The sequence below is a fragment of the Rattus norvegicus genome, chromosome 7, assembly GCF_036323735.1.
Source record: "Rattus norvegicus strain BN/NHsdMcwi chromosome 7, GRCr8, whole genome shotgun sequence".
Classification (NCBI taxonomy): domain Eukaryota; kingdom Metazoa; phylum Chordata; class Mammalia; order Rodentia; family Muridae; genus Rattus; species Rattus norvegicus.
Genome location: NC_086025.1, coordinates 34,426,908 through 34,441,273, shown reverse-complemented (window position 1 = coordinate 34,441,273; position 14,366 = coordinate 34,426,908). Strand labels below are relative to the sequence as shown.

At 37.5% G+C, this 14,366-nt stretch overlaps 1 long non-coding RNA gene across 1 annotated transcript in view; it reads left to right on the top strand.

The window, feature by feature from the left end:
- Positions 1-11,073, top strand: part of LOC120093567 (uncharacterized) — a 193,688-nt gene extending 182,615 nt beyond the window's left edge. The window contains exon 4 of the long non-coding RNA XR_005486885.2: positions 10,179-11,073. This is a non-coding gene — a long non-coding RNA (uncharacterized LOC120093567). The remainder of the gene's footprint in view (positions 1-10,178) is intronic.
- The last annotated feature ends 3,293 nt before the right edge of the window (positions 11,074-14,366 follow it).

Here is a 14,366-nt window from a genome sequence, read left to right as displayed (position 1 = left end):
TACAGGCAAATTTGGGACTAGGTACTATCATCTTATTGTATCAGTACTGGACTCCAACAAGAGTAACCAGTTTCTCTGGGGTTAAAGATGTGTTTCGTGCATTATTTCCAGGTCTTCTGCTTGATACATTCAGAAGCAGCTTTAACATTAAGATCTTCAGCACGTTACTTTCCTGATCTTTACATCTCCATGTATCCATACCCCAAAATGATAAAAGAAAATTCCCAGGGATGGGACTTCTATAAGTGGCTTTGTGAGGTCTTGGATCAAAAGCATAGCATTTGTTAAAGTAGCTTCATGTAGAAGAGAAGGGTCCAGAGCAAAGAAGGGAAGGCTAATAATACAAATGATTGATTTAGCATTTTAATTGGTTACAAAATACTGTGGTTTCTTGGATAGCATTCTTGCCACAATCTGACAACTAAATGTTATTAGTATTATTTTATAAATATTGGACGACAACTATTTTACTGATATTTTACTGGACTACCTAAGACATTCCTACGTATAAAATCTGCCAAGAAATTTCAACAGACTCAATAAAGATAGGGAGAAATACTAGCCTTGGATAAAAAAACTAAATTTGATCATCTTCCTTAAAAATAATTCAGAAATATTATGCCTTATAGTTATTGTCTTTTAAAGTAAATGACATACATTAGTACTCCCAGGGAAATAGAATTGATCTACAATATTATTCATAGACGGTAACCTAAACTTATCCAAACAGGAAAAATCTGACTCGCTCTCAGGAAAATAATACTCAGCAGGAATCAACCATGAAAGATCCCAGATGTTTTATTGAGTACACAAATAGAGTTATAAATGATACTCTAACAGAGCTCAACTAGGGAAAGTCGGATCTTTTCACAAGGAAAGGAAAAGGCAAGGATCTCAGCGTAAGGCAAGAAGCTATGAAAGAAAACTAAATGAAAATGCGAGAATGTAATGATACTGTAGACAAACCCTTGGAACAATTCCTGGATAGCTTACTAGGTGAAAAATCTCCATAGGCACAATGATTGGTGAAAAAAATAATTAAACATAAGCAAGGAAAAATATTCGAAAGAAAGCTCAATATTCAGAGATTTGAGAAATTATTTCAAAGTGACTACAGAAGAAAATCACAATGTGTAAAGGAAAGCAACCAAATAACTATTGATTTTTCTCCCACGGATTAAACTATAGAACACAAAAGAGAAAAAGTGCCAAAAATATTTCAGGATAAGAGTTTGGATCAAGAAATCCAATGAATATATTCTTTGATTTTTTTTTTACTTCTTCTCATGATGCTATAACAACATATCACACATTGGACACATAAACAATGGAAATTTACTTTTCATCATTCTGGAAGCCAGGTACTCAAGATCGATGGGTAAACACTGTTGGTCAGAGCACTCAGCTGGAATTGCGGGCAGCTGCCTTCTCACTGTGCGCACGCAGTGCACACACAGGACCTTATTTGCTTCAGACAGTTGATGGTGTTCCTTGTTATAAGGATATGAATCTAATTGGGTCAAAACCGTACTCTTACTACTGTGTTTCACCTAATTTACTTCCTTTCCCATAATATAACCACATTAGGAGTCATGGAAGCAACATCGTAATTTGTGGGCAAACACAGATTCAGCCATAAAAATGCATAATAGTAATACAGAGAACTTATCACCAGCAGATCAACACTATAGGAAATGCCTTTAGAGTTTGTGTGAAGGACACAGCAAAATGGGAAAGGGAATTCTATGTTCTTCTGGAAGACTAAATTGTATCAGATGTAGCAAGTATCTGAATAAACACAAAATCATTTTTTCTCTTAATTTCTTTTAAGCAGTACTGCCAAAAGTAAAAAACTAAGTATTTAGTGTGATTTATGTATAAATTAAATGCACAGGGTAATTATAACATGAAAAATGTGGCCTCATAAGTGGGTTTCCCTTTGTCATGGTATCCATATTTGGTTTGCCTGCTGGACAAATTGGGGCTACTTTGTAGAAAATTTAGAAATATATTTATATATGGAATGATTAGTTTTCCCATATGCCCTCAGTGTCAAAAATGAACCTAAGGTCATATCAGCCATTCAAGTTTATGATTGAATTTCCAGTCTGTGGTTCTTTATAGCTTTATTTCTAAGAAGAAATGTATTCATTAGCCTGCAGGAAGTCAGTTTCCTAATTATCCTCAGACACATGTATTAGCTGTTTTAATCCTCCAAGTTGGTAGTGTTGAGGTCTGGGAATCACCACACAAACCTCTCGCCACCAATCTCAGTCAAGTAGGAATGGTTTATTGAACACCTCACCCCAAGACAAGTTGATCAGGGCCACAGGTCAGACTTTGGAGCTGACAGTGAAGATGAGTCAAGATCCTACAGGGCTTTTTAAGACAGATATCTACAAACATCTCTGCCAAGTTATTCCACTAATCAAGATTTAGGTATAGGGGACTTCCTTAGGAAAATGTTTTTGTTGTACACTTATCCTGATCTCACTGGTTGGGGTATTCAACTGTGGCAGGGAACTTGCCTTGTCTGACATTCATGTCTTAACTTGTCAATCAGGATGGGACTTGTCTAACGTTCATGTCTTAACCTGCCAACCAGGATGCCGGTTGACACATACATGTCTCTTTCTGCCAAGAAGGATGTCAGGTCCCACTGGGAGGGGAGAGTCATGGGAACTTAAACTTTACTCCCTTACTTAAAACAGAAGTCTTATTCTAAATAGATATATGTCTTTCTAATGTTGGGGTCCATCCCAGGGGCAGCTTATAAAGGCTAATATGATAACACAAAAACAATAGCTCAAACACAGGTAGAAGTGCTGCTGGATGGTTTGGATCCAAGCTTATTGTGGCTAATTATGTGAAGTAGTTCCGACTGACTTCTGTTGTGACGAGATTTGAAGAACACAGAATACAACAGAATATGCAATCAACTTGGCATGAGAACGTTTCTTAGGAACAGCAACAATAATCTATGGAAAAATTTCCCTATTATATTAGTAGCACCACAAACAATGGCAGGTTATCCAGCTCACAGTTATGTAGGCCTTAACATTTCACCTAAGCCTTAACATTCCCTCTAGGCTTTAATATTTCACCGAGGTATTAATTGTAGTAGCTTTTGTCATTCTACCCATACCTGCTGAGATCCTGGTGCCACTCTACATTCTGAAAGTCAGCATTATGACCAGTATGAAAATTAATATATTTTGTCTCTATGAACTTACGGTATTGAAAGTCCAAACCTTCCCCAAATCAGTAGACATATAATACTTTTAACATGTATTTCTTTTATATATAGATAGGTTATATATTCATTATGTCCACATGTCTCTTTCCCCTTCCTGATTTGTATGTCTATGTACATAACTATACTTACCTTACTGAGTCCACTTAATGTTTCCCATATGCATGTGAGTGCTGTGCTGCCCACTGTAGGTTGGGTGACTTAACAGGGGCACAAGCATTAGGAAAACTTACTTTGTCTTACAATGGCCATTGATTGCTTGTAGCTTGTCAAATAGGTGAGGGCTCATGTGAGACCATGTCAGTCGTGCTGCAGTACTGACTAGTTGATTGGAAAGTGAAAGGGTCCTGGGATAAAGAGGTCCGAGGCTGCCAGAAGTCTTCACAGTGGTACGGTTATATTTTCTACATACAAGTCAGAAATAGTTTGATTTTTATATAACTCTCCCACAAGTGACTATATATCCCAAACGTCAACTAACAGATGAGTATTCTCCCTCCAGACCACTCCTAATTTTAAAGCAAGCTGAAATAATGCAAGCGACAACCTTTCATTAATAAAAACGTTAGTTAATAGACCTTTTACTTTTCAATGCCACATATAAAAGTCACTTTTCTAGATCCTGAAAATACAATGAAAAGCAAAACTGACCTAGTCTTTGCCCCCACTAATATTTAAATGAACACAGTAAACAAGAAAGTAAATAAAAATACTTACTAGGTAGAATGTGTTATGAAATACTATGTATTGGAGATAACTCCAAGTGCTATCTTCCAGAAAGGGGCTCTAACAGGTCAGGTACTCCCAGCAGTCATTTCTTTGAAGCTTACTATACAGCGGCATTGTATTCACTGCTATACAGTAGTTCTCCTTCCTAGAACTGCAACCATTTAATACAGTTCCCTGTGTTGTGTTTTCCCCTCCACACATACATACCATAAAATTGTTTTCATTGCTATTTCATAACTTTAACTTTGCTACTATTATGTAAATATCCATGTTTTCTGATGGTGACCTCTGAGAAAGGATCCTTCAATCCCAAAAAGGAGTCATGACCCACAGGTTGAGAACAAATCTTCTTCAAAAATATTTGATCTAGCACATGACTTATGTGAAGGATTAAGTCAAGTCATTCTTTTGCAAAGAATATTTCAAGCCTAGGAAGTGTCAGGAAGGATCTAGGCACATTTGAGAAACCAAAAGATCATGGTAAGGCAGGATCACACAGGACTTTTTGCGGGAGCAGTGAGTAGTCTGGAGTGCCGTGGAAGGGCCATGGGAATCTGACCCAGGATTTGTAAGTTTGAATTCCTGATAGGTTAGGCAATACCAAGGGATCACCTTTAGAAAATCAAACATTTATAGGTACCTCTGGAAAAACGCAGGTTTCGTGTGTATGCTGAGCTGTTTCTATGTACATATAACAACACTGGTTAGAAAAGAGGAGGCATTGACTTGGGAGGAAAGGGGGTCAAATCTGGTTCATGCAGAAGTGAGATAAGGGAGAAGAAGATGGCATAATAATATTGAACAAAACAAATTAAATTTAAATTTAAAACCTACAGAGTCTTGATTTTTACTAGGCAGTCATTTTTAAAACTCAACCTGGGCACTTAGAGGGAATGGACTAAGGGAAACTCGAAAGAAATGTCAGTGGCTAGTCAAGAAGCTATTGCTCTGATCCAAAGGGTTGATAATGGCTGCTTGGAACAGAGTGTACACAGGGAACTTTCAGACTAACTGATGCCTAGTCTTCCTCTGAAGATTACAGGGCTGCTGTTTACAGCCCTCCTTGCACTATAAACTCACATTCCCATTTTAGACTCTGCCTTTGTGGTGCAGAATAAATCTCATTCATCTCTTGTTTTCCAGCTGTGTTCTGAGTACTTTATACATAGAAGGTAGCCAACGATTTTTTGCTCAAAATAAACAAAGTTACAATGTTCTCGGTGCACCGTCCTATTTTTATCTGTGGATATACACAATACATTTGGATATATTTTCATAAATAATCCGTTGTGCTCCAAGCTTTAGACTGTGTAAGATTTCTTTAAACTTGGCTTGACTTTTCTCTTGTAAGACAGCCAAGGGTGAAGTTTATATCTCCTTTGAGCTAAATCAGGGCAAACAAAGCTTAGAGTAATTTTTAAGTGGAGGATTGTATTTCTAACCATCTCATAACCAGAACAAATCACTGATTCTACTAATTTTACCCTTAAAGTGGGGGAGTTGTTGAAGAAATGGTAGGGACAGAATGTGAAACCGAAAACCAACAACTTCATCCAAGGTTCTAGCCTCTCAATTCCAACACATTTCTTGGAATATTATACAACACGGACATACGGAAACTGCTCTGAGAATCCCTATCACTTTTGAGAGAAAACTTTTCCAGTTTGACATGAAAGTCTAAAAGTGGCATAAATCATTTGGGGTTTTGAAAACAAAAAAAAAAAACATTTTGGGAAAACATTGCCAGAAGAAGATATATGAGTGCATATATCTAATGCATCGTTGGCAGGAACATGAGGCCATAATATATTGAAGAAAGAGAGACATGAGAACAGCAGAAGTTCTACCTAACAATCTCTATCTCTGCGAGTGTTCCTTCATTGATGATTACCATTTCTCATCACATCTTCTATCCACCTTCCAGCAAGCATATCATCAATACTGGACAATTCCGTTATCCTCTGTGATAAATATCAGTTTCTAGGGTGATCATACATCACCCCCAAATTATTAAGGATCATACTGTTTCAAGGCATTCACATTTGTTTTGCTTGACAAGAGGAGCTTAAATGAATAAACAACTCACAGGAAATATTCAAGAGATACCCAGCCTTCTGAAAAGTACTTCAGAAAAGCACACGCCATAAAGATGTGAGCTAACTCTTGGTCAGACAGGGGAGGCAGGAGGAAAGTGTTTATTAAACATTAGTATGAGTATTAGTATTTAATGTTTATTAAACATTAGCAGATGAAACCAACATCACAGAAAGACTAACATTAACTCATTACAGTTTTGCTACCATTACCCACCAAAGTCCTGTGTTCTAATCATGAACACTCATCAGTGTGTCTTAAGAGTAGAAACTCTTTGTCAATTTAATGACACAAAAATGACTTACTACTTACATTTTAGACATTGCTTAGCCTGTCTAGGTGAGATTTCTTTTTCATATTCAATCTCAGAACAGGGTTTCTTTCTGCGTGTGTACCTGTTTCAGTTTTTCATGTTATTTCTGCTATTTATAATGTCAATTACACTCAGAAAATTGGCAATGGTGAGTGATACTACTCTCATGCAAATTTAGTAATTGTCATTTGATATTTTCTTGTTGAATATATCAATAAGATGTGTTGTAACTTGGATCTCTTAGCAAAATAGATATATAGTTTGATGACAGGTAGATAAGATAGATAGATAGATAGATAGATAGATAGATAGATAGATAGATAGAGATAGATAAATAGATAAATGATGGATATAAATGGGTAGTTTACAGGTTTAAATATTATCCTTTATAAGACTTGCCTTTGTCATGGTATCTGTTCACAGCAGTAAAACTCTGACTGTATGTACACACACACACACACACACACACACACACACACACATATATGCATATTACACATGTATTGAATTTATCCAAAATTAGACTCACATATAGAAAGAATAGGGGACAATTTTACGTAAGGTTGTATGATATATATTTAAATCTTATAATCATACAAATTGTTGGCTGAACATAATGAAATTAAATTAAGAAACAGTTCCAGAAAAACAGTAGGAAAATCTCCAAATTCTTGGTCATTAAGCAATCCATTTTCATGGAAAATATAATTCTCCATCTTCTTCTGTGAGGAAGTCTGTCTTATAGACTGGTAAGAGAACTTTAGAAACATCTTAGCAAGTCAAGCTTACAAAATACTACAGTATTCTGCAGATAAGCTTGATAGGTGATTGGGATGGGTATTAAGAAAACCAGGACCATTATGAAGATGGGGAAATTAAAAAATGTTACTGATGTGATTTTAGACAGAAAGGAAGATTCTATCGGAGACTGGCCTACAGGGTACCTTCATTATATTGAGCAAAATTTTACATAAATTTAGAACTTGACAGAAAACTTATAGGAAGCCTATGTTACAAGGGGATTTACAGTTTTCATGATAAAGGACATGTCATGTATACACAACTTCATGCCCCAACACATGCATTATGACTGCTCTTATGCAGTCGTACCATGGCAATTTGTAGAAAAAGCAAGCAAAGCAAAAATGAAATACCTCATTCAGGATTAAAAAGAGTGTTTAAAGGTGGAGCTCAGTAGTTCACAATTGACCAAGAAATGACAATTTATCATCATCTATAAGTTTATCTACAAGTAGTACTCTTACAGGGTGTTTCAATAATCAACATGATTATCATGAATAAATTTATTTCATGGACAAACCAGATTTCTGAAGATAGAGTCCTGTGTGTCCTGCTCCTTTAAGGTAGTATAAGCTGTCAAGGTTCTCAGGTGAAGTGTAGTCATAGTTTAAGCAGATTCTGGCACACTTAATTGTGTGGAAGACTTTGGCAATATCTAAGGGATACAGCTTTTGTAGGCTTGCAAACTATAAGAATTATTGTGTTCTGAAGATTTCTACTGAGAGTTCATCTGTGGGAGCCGAGCCTCTGAGCTTACTACAAGGTGGCAGTGCCTGCTGTGTTCCCTAAACACAGAGTATGTGCAGCATGAGAGTGAAGCTCAAGGTACAGGCAATACCCCTAGAAGACAGAAGTGATAGGAAGTAGAATGTTTGCCACGGAAAACTAAAGACAGCAGGTAAAGTCAACTCAAGACCATGACCACTGGTCATGCTTATAGCATGGCGAAACAAAAGGATTGCCTCTCTCCCCTGGGATGCTCTGTGAACACATGTCTCGCCACTTTGTGTTCCAAATGCTAGATACGGAAAGAAAGACTTCATAAGTCCACCCTTTAAACCCAGCACTGTATTTGAAGAGCATAGTGGTAAGCAAACTCACAGGAATACATGCCAAGTTGAAGAGAAACAATAAAAATTCTCACAAATTATTTTGAATCATACATTAAAAGCAATATTCAAAACCCCTTCAAAAATGTTTATGAAAGACCAAGTACACATATCTTAAGCTATAGGTGCAAAATTAGATTATTTTTGTGAACTAAATTTAAGGGAAGATTCTAATTTTAATGGTATTTTGTTCTTAGGAGGGTTAAGAAAAAGGCATGATTCTTTTTAATTTTTTATTTATTTTTACAACCCAGATTTTATTCACCTCCCAGTCCACCCTCTATTTCACATCCCATACTTCCTCCCTGACACTTCCTCCCCTGTCTCCATGACAATGTCCCCACCAACCATGCTACCCACCCCACCAGACCTATAAACTTCCTGGGGCCTCCAATCTCTTGAGGGTTAAGTGTATCTTCTCTGACTGAACCCAGACCTGGAAGTCCTCTGCTGTGTATGTGTTGGAGGCCTCATCTCAGCTGGTGTATGCTGCCGGGTTGGTGATCCAGTGTCTGAGAGACCTTGGGAGTCCAGGTTAATTGCTAAATGGTTACCCACCTCCTCAGCTTCCTCCAGCTTTTAAGAGAGGTCAGCAGCTTCTGTTCATGTGTTAGGTGCATATATTTGCATCTGACACTTTCATTTGCTTGTTGCGTCTTTTGGAGGGCAGTCATGATTGGTCCCTTTTTGTGAGAGCCTCATAGTCTCAGTAATGGTGCATCTTTCTGACTGAACCCAGACCTGGGAATCTTCTGCTGTATAGGTGTTGGAGGCCTCATCTCAGCTGGTGAGGCCTCTCTCTCAGGTCTTGGGGCCTCCCCTTGAGCTGGATCCCCTTTGGGCCTGTCACTGGACCTTCTTTTCCTCAGGCTTTTCTCCATTTCCATCCCTGCATTTCTTTCAGACAGGAAGAATTATGGGTCAGAGTTTGATTGTGAGATAGCAACCCCATTCTTCACTTAATCCCCTTTGTTTCTGCTGGAGGTGGGCTCAACAAGTTACCTCTCCCCACGGTAGGGCATTTTGATAGCCAACTTCTTGTATATGAAAAAAGCATTGTGAGTTACAAAGATCAAGCACTTATAGACTTATAGCATGTGAAATAGTAGCAGAGAGGGAAAATCTGTTGCCCATGATTTTAAAACTGATAGTGAAATACAAAAGAAATAGCACTTAAAAATAATTATTATTAGAAGCAATAGTGACAACAGCATATAGCATTTCACATACTCTACCACTAAATTATATCAGCCTAGAAAGTAAAACATTTTAAATTAACCATATTTGATTATTCTTTCTTATCAATATTACCAAAGCATCATATTATACCCCATATGTGCATAGATTATTAGTTATTAATTAAATTAGAATGCTTATAGGACGGTTAATGACTCAGGGATTCAATGACTGATATGAGTGAAAGCTTCTAATATTCTCTGTCCAGTAAATTACTTATATTTATCAAAAATTAATGACTGTTTTAATATGGTCAGCCAAGAATATTTTTTAATCTTTTAATATAGATGGCAATATGCATGTATTAAAATGTTACCTAGACCCTGTAAATATGTGCAACTGCTTTGTATGACTTAGAAAAAACAAGTATAAATAAAAGAAATTGACATAAGTAAATAAATTATTATGGGTGTTCATAAAACAGTGCCTGTTTCAATATAGTCTAAATGCAAAGGTGTCTATGTAAAAAGTTGTTCCTGGAAAACAACAGATCAATAAAAAACTCTGTATTTATAGATCTTTACAAAACAACGTAATATACAAAGCAGTCCTGTAAATGTAATTGATGATGTTCTTGAATCCCAAACGGTGTGCCGTTAATAGGTGTGTTGTGTAGTCCTGATTCTCTGCCTCTCCTTTCTAGAGCATAAAGGCAATGCTGCAAATATTCGTGGACACTATTTCAAAGAAAAGAAGGAAATAAGAATCTAGAATATGTAGTCAGGCTCCCGGCTCAACACAAGTGATCAAGCAACAGTCGAGAATGGATTCGCGATGATCAGAATAGGAACGAGGTTGATTGAACAAGTCAAGAGAACTGACAGTTGGAAATATAATTATGACAACTTTGACTTAGTATACTGTTAACTGGAGACAAAAGTTGCCTCAGGTTTAAAGATAAGGAATGTTCGTTTTTGTCTAGTTTCGATGAGGAACTGGTACGTAGAAGCTGAGATAAAGAGTGGGTAACGGATCTTGTTAAGCAAACGTGGAGTCCTGAGTACAAACCTCTATCCCTCACATTTAAAATTTGGGTGTAGCAAGAAGCATCTGTAACCTCAGCATTAGCACTGTGAGGTAAGGTTCTTGAGAGTTCACTGGAGACTCAGCCTAACTGAAATAGTGAACTTCAGGTTCTGTGAGATGCTGCCTGGGCCCTGGACTACTTGCCCCCGATCCTACCTGCCCTTGGGGATTGGAGGCGGGATGGCTAAGAGTCAAAGACACAGAATCTGAGATCGGATGAGAAACGCCACAGCAAGCTCATCTGAATGCTACTACAAACTCCTTTAATACCTTCCAACTACGCCCCTTCGGTCTGAAGAAAGCATCTCTTCTAAACAGCGGTTACTGATTGGCTTACATTGCCTGCGTCAGCAATCCTTGGTCTGTTCTTTTAGGTCCTATTACATGAGATGCCTTTGTGGCAGGCACCAGGCATTTATGAAGAGTTGGCTGCCCTTGTTCTGTTCCTCCTACAGTGAGAGACTCCATCTCACTGGGAAAATGTGTGGAGAAATAAAGAAGGATATCCCATATTATATGCCTGTGCATCAGTACATGGGCACGTGCGCGCGCATGCACACACACACACACACACACACACACACACACACACACACACACACACCATGTTATTGTCAATGTGCCCTATTAGAAGAAATTATTATTTCTGTTAGGCATCACACCATAAGTATATGATACCTCTAAGACCCAAGGGAGAAAAGAAACTATCTATGGAATAATGTTGAGATCATCTTTGGCATAATAATTACATTCAGAAAAACAAATGAGTTCCCCTACTTATTAAAAATATTTAATTGTAATACTTATATATGGGAAAAAGAAGCAAAGTCACGTATTTCCTCTGCATTACTATTGAAAAACATTAGTTCATGAAAAGAAAAACAGTATTGTCTTAAGGATTGTGGGTACATAATTTAAGGGAAGATCTCTTACTGGAGGCTGGCCTGAAACTTGCTATGTAATGGAATTACTGATCCTCTTGCCTCCATGCTCCAAGTGCTGAAATTATAAGGCTATACACCACACTCAGAAGTGTTTGATGATGTTTGCTAGTGACTGCTCGAGTATTTGTTTTTTGTATTTGCTAGTGACTCTTTATCCTGCTCATATTTTAAGGATATTTAATCTAGGAGGCTACCCCCATAGAAATTCACCCATTTCAAAGAGGAAAATGATGTATGATGCTTAGTGGGGAAGAGTCTCTGACTGGAGAGGGAGGAGAAGTCCAATACAAATGGAGAAATTTGGACAGGGAACAAATAACACTAAAATTATGTGATAAAGACTCAAGTAGTAATACTTTTTTGTATTTAGCTAAAATTATACCTAGGATGTAAGTGTGTGTACACATACATCTAAAAGGAAGCTAAACCACTTGGACTGACAGTTATCACCACAAGAACTTAATAGTCTAACAAAACCCCAGTAACAAGCAGGAGAAACTGACTTTCAAATGGTTGCCTAGGGTAATCAGAGTTACTGCCAAGGCAATATGCATTATTGATGCAGTCCCTGACTGCCTCTCTAGGCTGAGAAATGGCTCCGATTGATAAAGACACTGCACACTTAGGACACATATCCACTGATTTGAGCTTAATATGACCTGAAGGCCACTTTCCTGCAATCTAGCTTCCATAATTCCAGAAAAATTCTTCCGGAAGATACTAGGGAAGAAAAGCAATTAACCACCTCTACCCAGATGCAATACCTGTGAACCACAAAATTGCAGCTTAGCAAGACATGCATAAAGGCAGAGTAAGTGGCACTCACAGATTTATAAATGGATTTAAGGCCCACTCAAGAGGAGAGCATTCTCACCTCATCCTACAAAGTAAGCCAGCTTTCCAAGATCAGTGAGGTTATAGAGCCTGCAGTATAGATCTTAGAACAGAAAGTAAATTACCATAATACATTCTAAGTCAACCTTATATCCTCAGATAAGTGCAGCTACTACCCTTCATATGACAAACCTTTCTTTACAGCAAATGAAGACTATTGTAGGAAACCACAACAGAATACACTTTAGAGATCAACAGATCCCAGGAAGCCAAGCCTCATTAAATGCATCTATAATACACCTTCTGCATGTATGGCTCAGAGAACAACACAGAAGAGGGTAAAGACATTCTTAATAGTCTGATGAGAATACCAAGGAGTCTGATGTGAAATAGCCTTTCCTAGAAATGGCTAAACAAAGACTGTAACAATGCAAATATCAATGGGCATATCCACAGGAAAGGGGAGAAGTGCTATGCTGTCATAGTCTTAGATAAAGAAATTAATGACCAACGGGGGAAAAAAAGAAAATTAACTCTCTCAGAGATAAGGCCCTTATTATTATGCAGTGAAGAATGGTCAGTCTTGAAACCATATAAAGGTTAACAACATAGAATTAGCAAGTTATTTTATGTATATTTGTGTATAGTATACACTGTACACACCTATAGATTGTGTGTGCGTGTGTGTGCGTGTGTGTGTGATTTGTGCAGTGATAATAATTAAAGAAACAGAGGCCATTGACTTGAGAATGAGGAATGGTGGATGTTCAAGGGAGGGTAACTGGGGGAGTGTGAGAGTGGAAAATAGGGAGGAAGTGATGCAATTGTATCAATTAAAACATATTGAAAAAAACAGTAAGAGTGTGCTTCCTTTTTGCACTCCTAGTTATATTGAGAATATTTTTTCTTCTTCAACTTCACACATGAAGTTCCACTACAGTGACTGTTACTGTGAGATAATTTATATAATTACACAGGGACATAACGCAGCTTAGAGTGGAATACTCTCATAACGAAATAACCATCTCTGTCGATTAAGAGGCTGTGGTTGAAAAGTGAAGAATTTTGATATAACCAAAAGAAAAATACGGACAGAAATGCAAAATATCACCTTAAATAATAAAGCAGTCAGTACTGATAAATGCATAGGTGCAAAGGAAACCCTAATGTTTATTCCTTTCTCCTCCTATACCCACCATTTACATAGATAGCTGAGCGCCACCGGCCCCCTAGTGGTGGTGGTCCAGATCACAGATTCCTGTACTCTGAGGGTATAAAAAGGAATTTTATTTCAGAAGCACCAAAGTGAAACATTTTCCTGTAAATGCCAAACTCCAGAAATATATTTTTAAATCTCCGTGTGGGAAGCAAGTAGAATTTTCCTCAGCCAATGTGGGGTTTCTTCTTGTACCCCTCAATAAAAGATATGTCAAGAGAAGATGACAAATTGGGATCGCACATGGTACATCATAATAACTCAGTACTTTTGCCACGTTGGAGTTTGCAAAAGGTTGCAGATGACTCATAGCATGAAGTTCTGCCCGCCTTGCTATGTAGCTTGCTACTGCACATTAATTTCTTTAGAGCCCCCTCTTCTACAAACCTTTTTTTTTTTTTTTTTTTTTTTTTTTTTTTTTTTTTTTGCTGGAGGTCTGACATCTTCTCCAGGGAGGCTGTCTAATTATCTCAATGGTGGGGTGAGTGAAGATTTTTTTCCCAATCTGTAGGCTGCCAATTTGTCCTAATGATTATGTCCTTTGCATTACAGAAGCTTTCCAGTTTCATGAGGTCCCATTTATCAATTCTTGATCTTAGACCCTGAGCCATTGGAGTTCTGTTTAGGAAATTTCCCCCTGTGCCAATGAGTTCAAAGCTCTTTCCTACTTTCACTTCTATTACAGTCAGTGTATCTGGTTTTATGTGGAAGTCTTTGATCCATTTGGATTTGAGCTATGTGCAAGGTGACAAATACGGGTCAATTTTCATTTTTCTACATACAGACAGTCAGTTAGACCAGCATCATTTAT